The following is an 8,790-nucleotide window of genomic DNA, read 5'->3' as shown; positions in this document are numbered from 1 at the left end:
CGATGCAAGCTTGACACCTATCCGGATAGCTCTGAGTAGAGAGACCGGATACATATAATGGAGCAATAATTTAGAATAGCTCCAAGTAGAACAGTTGTTTGGAATAGCTCCAAATAGAGCGTGGTAGCTACATCTAGGAGATGACATAGAGATTTGTAAAGCACACACGGATCTGAAAGGTTCAGACCCGTTGACTAAAACCTCTCTCACAAGCAACATGATCAAACATAAAACTCATTGAGTGTTAATCACATAGTGATGTGAACTAGACTACTAACTCTAGTAAACTCTTGGGTATTAGTCACATGGCGATGTGACCTGTGAGTGTTAATCACATGGCGATGTGAACTAGATTATTGACTCTAGTGCAAGTGGGAGACTGTTGGAAATATGCCCTAGAGGCAATATTAAAGTATTATTATTATATTTCCTTGTTCATGATAATTGTCTTTTATTCATGCTATAACTGTATTATCCGGAAATCGTAATACACGTGTGAATACATAGACCACAATATATCCCTAGTGAGCCTCTAGTTGACTAGCTCGTTGTGATCAACAGATAGTCATGGTTTCCTGGCTATGGACATTGGATGTCGTTGATAACAGGATCACATCATTAGGAGAATGATGTGATGGACAAGACCCAATCCTAAGACTAGCACAAAAGATCGTGTAGTTCATTTGCTAGAGCTTTTCCAATGTCAAGTATCTCTTCCTTCGACCATGAGAGCGTGTAACTCCTGGATACCATAGGAGTGCTTTGGGTGTATCAAACGTCACAACGTAACTGGGTGACTATAAAGGTGCACTACAGGTATCTCCGAAAGTATCTATTGTTTTATGCGGATCGAGACTGGGATTTGTCACTCCGTGTAAACGGAGAGGTATCTCTGGGCCCACTCGGTAGGACATCATCATATGCACAATGTGACCAAGGAGTTGATCACGAGATGATGTGTTACGGAACGAGTAAAGTGACTTGCCGGTAACGAGATTGAACAAGGTATTGGATACCGACGATCGAATCTCGAGCAAGTAACATACCGATAGACAAAGGGAATTGAATACGGGATTGATTAAGTCCTTGACATCGTGGTTCATCCGATGAGATCATCGTGGAACATGTGGGAGCCATCATGGGTATCCAGATCCCGCCGTTGGTTATTGACCGGAGAACGTCTCGGTTATGTCTACATGTCTCCCGAACCCGTAGGGTCTACACACTTAAGGTTCGATGATGCTAGGGTTATAAAGGAAGTTTGTATGTGGTTACCGAATGTTGTTCGGAGTCCCGGATGAGATCCCGGACGTCACGAGGAGTTCCGGAATGGTCCGGAGGTAAAGATTTATATATGGGAAGTCCTATTTTGGCCACCGGAAAATGTTCGGGATTTTTCGGTATTGTACCGGGAAGGTTCTAGAAGGTTCCAGAGTGGGGCCCACCTGCATGGGGGGACCCACATGGACGTGGGTAGTGGGGGCAAGGCCCCACACCCCTGGTCAAGGCGCACCAAGATCCCCCCTTAGAAGGAATAAGATCATATCCCGAAGGGATAAGATCAAGATCCCTAAAAAGGGGGGATAACAATCGGTGGGGAAGGAAATAATGAGATTTCTTTCCTCCCACCTTGGCCAACGCCCCAATGGACTTGGAGGGCAAGAAACCAGCCCCTCCACCCCTATATATAGTGGGGAGGCGCATGGGAGCTATACACGAAGTTCTGGCACAGCCCTACCTCTCTTCCTACTCCTCCTCTCCCATGGTGCTTGGCGAAGCCCTGCTGGATTGCCACGCTCCTCCACCACCACCACGCCGTTGTGCTGTTGTTGGATGGAGTCTTCCTCAACCTCTCCCTCTCTCCTTGCTGGATCAAGGCGTGGGAGACGTCACCGGGCTGTACGTGTGTTGAACGCGGAGGTGCCGTCCGTTCGGCACTAGGATCATCGGTGATTTGAATCACGACGAGTACGACTCCATCAACCCCGTTCACTTGAACGCTTCCGCTTAGTGATCTACAAGGGTATGTAGATGCACTCTCTTTCTACTCGTTGCTGGTCTCTCCATAGATAGATCTTGGTGACACGTAGGAAAATTTTGAATTTCTGCTACGTTCCCCAACAAAAACATCGTGTCCCTTGTCTCCTGTTACCATCCGCCTAGACGCACAGTTCGGGACCCCCTACCCGAGATCCGCCGGTTTTGACACCGACACCCCTCATGCTAGCCAAATTCCTTGCACCAAGTAGAGATACTACTTGTGCTTCCAAATATCCTTAAACCCAGTTTTTCCATGAGAGTCCACCATATCTACCTATGGATTGAGTAAGATCCTTCAAGTAAGTTGTCATCGGTGCAAGCAATAAAAATTGCTCTCTAAATATGCATGACTTATTAATGCGAAGAAAATAAGCTTTGTATGATTTTGTTGTGGAAGTAATAAAAGCGACGGACTGCATGATAAAGATCCACATACAAGGGGCAATATAAAGTGACGTTCTTTTGCAATAAGATTTTGTGCATCAACCCTAAACGCACATGACAACCTCTGCTTTCCTCTACGAAGGGCCTATCTTTTACTTTATGTTTTTACTTTATGCTTGAGTCAAGGTGATCCTCACCTTTCCCTTTTTCATTTTATCCTTTGGCAAGCTCCTCGTGTTTGAAAGATCATGATATATATATATATATATCCAATTGGATGTAAGTTAGCATGGGCTATTATTGTTGACATCACCAAAAGGTGAATACGTTGGGAGGCAACACAATAAGCCCCTATCTTTCTCAGTGTCCGGCTGAAACTCCATAACCACAAGTATTGCGTGAGTGTTAGCAATTATAGAAGACTACAAGATAGTTGAGTATGTGAATTTGCTGAAAAGATTTTTTGTTGACTCTTTATGTTGTTATGATAAATTGCAATTGCTTCAATGACTGAGATTATAGGTTGTTAGCTCCCAATGAAGTTTTTGAACCATACTTGACATTGTGAATTGATTGTCACTTGAGCATAGGAAATCATATGATAAAATCTATATATGTTGCTGTTATAAGAATGACCATGATGCCCCCATGTCCGTATTTTATTTTTATCGACACCTCTATCTCTAAACATGTGGACATATTTTTGATTTCGGCTTCCGCTTGAGGAAAAGCGAGGTCTAAGCTTGGGGGAGTTGATACGTCCATTTTGCATCATGCTTTTATATCAATATTTATAGCATTATGGGCTGTTATTACGCATTATATCTCAATACTTATGGCTATTCTCTCTTATTTTACAAGGTTTACCATGAAGAGGGGGAATGCCGGCAGCTGGAATTCTGGCTGGAAAGGGAGAAAACATTGGAACCCTATTTTGCACTGCTCCAAAAGTCCTGAAACTCCACGAAACATCTTTTTGGAATTAATAAGAATTATTGAGCGAAAGAAATACATCAGGGGGCCCACACCCTGTCCAGGAGAGTGGAGGCCCCGCCCACTAGGCGCGCCCCCCTATCTCCTAGGCCCCCAAGTGGGCCTCCGGTGTCCATCTTCTGCTATATGAGAGACTTTACCCTGGAAAAAATCGTGGGCAAGCTTACGGGACGAAACTCCGCCGCCACGAGGCGGAACCAATCTAGGGCTCCGGCGGAGCTGTTCTGCCGGGGACACTTACCTCCGGGAGGGGGAAATCATCACCAACGTCATCACCAACGATCCTCTCATCGGGAGGGGGTCAATATCCATCAACATCTTCACCAGCACCATATCCTCTCAAAACCCTAGTTCATCTCTTGTATCCAATCTTTTATCAAAACCACAAATTGGTACCTGTGGGTTGCTAGTAGTGTTGATTACTCCTTGTAGTTGATGCTAGTTGGTTTACTTGGTGGAAGATCATATGTTCAGATCCTTAATGCATATTATTACCCCTCTGATTATGAACATGAATATGCTTTGTGAGTAGTTACGTTTGTTCCTGAGGAATGGGTGAAGTCTTGCTATTAGTAGTCATGTGAATTTGGTATTCGTTTGATATTTTGATGAGATGTATGTTGTCTTTTCCTCTAGTGGTGTTATGTGAACATCGACTACATGACACTTCACCATTATTTGGGCCTAGAGGAAGGCATTGGGAAGTAATAAGTAGATGATGGGTTGCTAGAGTGACAGAAGCTTAAACCCTAGTTTATGCGTTGCTTCGTTAGGGGTTGATTTGGATTCATATGTTTAATGATGTGGTTAGGTTTACCTTAATACTTATTTTGTAGTTGCGGATGCTTGCAATAGGGGTTAATCATAAGTGGGATGCTTGTCCAAGTAAGGGCAGTACCCAAGCACAGGTCGACCCACATATCAAATTATCAAAGTACCGAACGTGAATCATATGAACGTGATGAAAACTAGCTTGACGATAATTCCCATGTGTCCTCGGGAGCTCCTTTCTCATTATTAGAAATTGTCCAGGCTTATCCTTTGCTACATAAAGGATTGGGCCATCTTACTGCACTTTATTTACTTTATTTAGTTGTTACTCATTACTATTTATCTTATCACAAAACTATCTATTACCTACAATTTCAGTGCTTGCAGAGAAAACCTTACTGAAAACCGCTTATCATTTCCTTCTGCTCCTCGTTGGGTTCGACACTCTTACTTATTGAAAGGACTACGATTGATCCCCTACACTTGTGGGTCACCAGTGGGAACCGTCCCACACATGCCCCCCCCCACGTCACGGATGCTCCACCACGACGCACGTTCAACACAGGTCATGGGAAGCACAGCGGACGAAGCAGTTACCGCGATAAAATTGTCAGGACCCCGATCCAATGCCACACCGATCTAGCATGAAACACCTCATATCACTTTGCGGCCTCATGCACGGTATTCCAATGGGTGTCGCCTTACCAGGCCCGGGACCATATGCGACTTTTGGCTCACGTATATGATAGTGTCGCTAGCATCCATATGACAAAGAACCCGGGCTGACATGACTAGTCGTGAACCCAAAGTGGCGCTAACTTACAGGGACACGCATACATGACCCAACAACGAACGTGTCGGTCAACAGCGAGTGAATCCGGGCTGTAGCAGCTGGGCTAGCAGGACTCCAGAGAATCTGGGCTGTAGCAGGCTAACAGGACTCCGATAGACACCGTGTGACATTTCCCCGAAGGGACAGACACAGGATCGAAGAAGGACACATGCCGGCCAGCCTAAGTGTTCCAGAGCAGTAGCAAGCTACCATGGCTCAGTGGAAGCACTAGGAGACATTTCCCGGTAAAAGAGGCTACCAAGGATAAACAACTAGGTTGCCAGATCCCACACATATGAAGCATTTCAATAACATACACACAATATGCTCGATATGTGCAAATACAACATGGCATCACAACATGACTCTACGACTCAAGTATTTTATTCAATAGACTTCGAGGAGCGAGATATTACAATCATGGGTCTCATGACTGAACAATCAGAGCATACAAGTCAAAGCACATGCGGAAGCTTAACATGTCTGAGTACAGACATCAACAAATGAAAAAGGCTGGGAAGCCTGACTATCTACCACATCCTGCCGAGGGCACAAGATCATAGCTGAGGTAACAAGCTAAACGTCGAGGTACACGCGGTACTACTAGCGAGACTGAAGTCTCTCTACAAGAACATAAATTAAGCAACGTGAGTACAAATGTACCCAGCAAGACTTACATCAGATCTAACTACATATGCATCATTATCAACAAGGGGATGGTGGGGTTTAACTGCAGCAAGCCAGCTTTGACTCGGTGGCTGTCCTAAACTACGACTGCAAGTAACTCTTTTGAGGTGGCGCACACGAGTCCACATATTCACCATATCAATACACCACTATGGATCCGCTCCCGTCTCCCTACGAGAACGCCATCCATAGAACTCACGCTTATCTTGCGTATTTTAGAGTATCCACTTTCACTTGTCTATGAACTGTACAGGCAACCCAAAAGTCCTTTTCCACGGACACGGCTATTCGAATAGATCATATTAACCCTGCAGGGGTGTACTTCTTCACACATGCTCTCGCCACTTACCGCCATGTAAACCTCGTGTATCTCGGCAACCTTCAAGCGGAAGCCTGGCGAGGGAGTCAGCCACGACCTGACTAACCACACAAGTCTCTCGTCCAGGTTTATCGCCTATTCGGGTTCCATCCGCAAGGAGATCCGGCTGGGGTGTCGCTCACGGCCCCAAACGATGTGTGCAAGGTTCCCAAGCCCACCTCGACGGGTGGATCTACGCTTGGTACACCGTGCCATGGTGCCTAGTCTGTCCCAAGCCAACATGTACCGGGTGCCACTTGGTAGACTACTAACACTACCTACAAACACCAGAAACTAGTTGCAACTCCTGGACAGAGATCAAGTTGATTAATAAGTCGAGAGAGCTTGGAGCGCCCGGAGCCCAATGTGTGGTAGTAACTGTTCATGGATCACAAACACAGAACTCAGTTCCTGAGGACGGCTGCAATGAGACAACCCACCATGTACTCCTACATGGCCTCTCACCGCTACCTTTACCAAATCGTGTTCACACACTTAGTTCACACACACTAGGACATGTTTACACACCTCCAATTCATCCCCGATGAATCAGACCTGACTCAACTCTAAGCAGTAGCAGGCATGACAAACAAACATGAATGAGTAGGCACATCAGGGCTCAAACAACTCCTACTCATGCTAGTGGGTTTCATCTATTTACTGTGGCAATGGCAGGTCATGCAGAGGATAAGGGGTTCAGCTATCGCAACATGTAACAAATATGTTGTTGTTTTCCTAATGCAGTAAAAGAGAGCAGGACAAGAGAGTGGGATTGTATCGGAATGAACAAGGGGGTTTTGCTTGCCTGGCACTTCTGGAGATAATATAGCTCTTCATCGGTGTCATCGATCTCATCGTCGGAACCACGTCTACTGAGAGGGAACAATTACCGGCAACAGAGAGGAAACACAATCAATGCAATGCACATTATGATGCACGATCATGACATGGCAACATGCTGGCGTTTTGACCTAATGCGGCTAGCAACAAAGTTAAATGAAGTTGGTTTGAACCCTAAGTTCAAATCCAAACTCCATATGTGAAATTCAAATGCCCTTTATATGATTTGTCCAAAACAGCAGCTATAAGTTGCCCTAACATGCCTGAAAACAGTACAGATGTATAGATTGGATTTTTTTGATCATTTTTCATATATAATTATTTAATTTTGGGTTTACGGTTGATTTTATATGATTTTTAGAAGTTTTGGGCATTTTCTGAAAATAATAAATCATTTCTGATTTATTAAAATCCCAGAAACAATTACTACGTCAGCATGATGTATTAGTGACGTCAGCAGGACGGCCCAGGTCAAACTGACCGGTGGGCCCCAAGTGTTAGTGTCTAACTAAACTAACATAGCTTAGTTAATACTAACCTAACTTAATTAGCCAGGCGGGGCCCGCATGTCAGTGGCTCTGGGGAAGTCAAACTGGGTCAACTCGGGTCAAACTCGCCGGAGTTGACCCGGGGCTCATCGCCGGCAAGGCCGGAGATGGCAGAGGGGCTCGGGATTCCTCCTCCGGCGACCAAATGGCCGGCGGAGGGCATCTACGTGATGGGGAGGCTTGTCCGCGTCGAGTGGTGCACGCAGCAGCGGCTCTGGTGGCCTAAGTCGACAGCGGCAGCGACTTGCGCGGCGGCCGGAGTTTGGGAGTGCTTGGAATCGGTGTTGTGGTGCACGTGAGACAAACGGGTGGGCTAGAGCGGCTCCTGGGAGCAGCGCGAGCGCGATGACGTGCTCAGGGGCAAGCTGAGCTTGCTCAAGCCATGGTGACGACTTCACCGGCGGCGTGAAGCTCACGGCCACGGCGGAGGGAGATGCTACGGTGAGCTATAGGCCACGGGGATAAGGGGAGACGGTGAAGGAGCTCACTGGGAGGTCGAAGAGCAGCTCCGTGGGCTCGGGGAGGTGCTCGGGGCAGCAAATCGACGACGACGATCTTCGGTGGCCGACGAGGGAAACGGCGGTGGTGGTGGCGCAGCAGAGCTTCTGGCGCCGCGTGACTCAGCGGAGAGGACGAAGACGGCGAGGCGGAGATGCCTGGGACGGAGAGGGACCGAGGGAGTGGTTGTGGCCATGGCGACGGTGAGCGACGGCGACAGTGGCGTTCGGGTGTGGCGGTGCAGAGGCGAGGGAGAGAACAGGGGATCGAGTGAGCGAGTCGGACGGATTGGGACAGCACCGAGGAGGGGATTCGCGGCGTCGCGCTGTCCTCGGACGTAGGCAAGTAGCCTGGTGGCGTGGCGCCCGCGTGCGCGCCGTGCGTTGTCCCTCCTCTGTCTACTGGCAGAGGTTGGGGATGACTGGCACCAGGCCAGGTGGGCTGGGCCAGCATAGGTGAGGCCCTAGGTGGGCTTGGTGGGCGCCAGGTAAGTTCCAGGTGAGCCTCTGTTCTTTTCCTATTATTTCCATTTTCTATTTTCTATAATTGTGTTTTGCTTTAATAAAAATGCCAGGGCATTTCCAAAAATCAAGAAACTGCTCAATGTCACTGTTTGGAATATTCCCAACAGCAAACATTTCAGCTTGTGATTATTTGATCATTTAAAATATTATTTAGCAATTAAATGCCCAAATGCAAATACAGTATGATTTAATTCAAAAATCCAGAATGGCCTAGAAAAATGTGCACCATTTTTGGGAGAGGTTCTAGACCAATCCAAAAATAATGAACTTTTCTGAAGAGCATTTTGGGTTCATTGAGAATATTTTTAAGTTGAA

This window comes from Triticum dicoccoides, chromosome 6B, assembly GCF_002162155.2.
Source record: "Triticum dicoccoides isolate Atlit2015 ecotype Zavitan chromosome 6B, WEW_v2.0, whole genome shotgun sequence".
NCBI classification, from domain to species: Eukaryota; Viridiplantae; Streptophyta; class Magnoliopsida; order Poales; family Poaceae; genus Triticum; species Triticum dicoccoides.
This window is presented reverse-complemented; position numbering follows the sequence as displayed.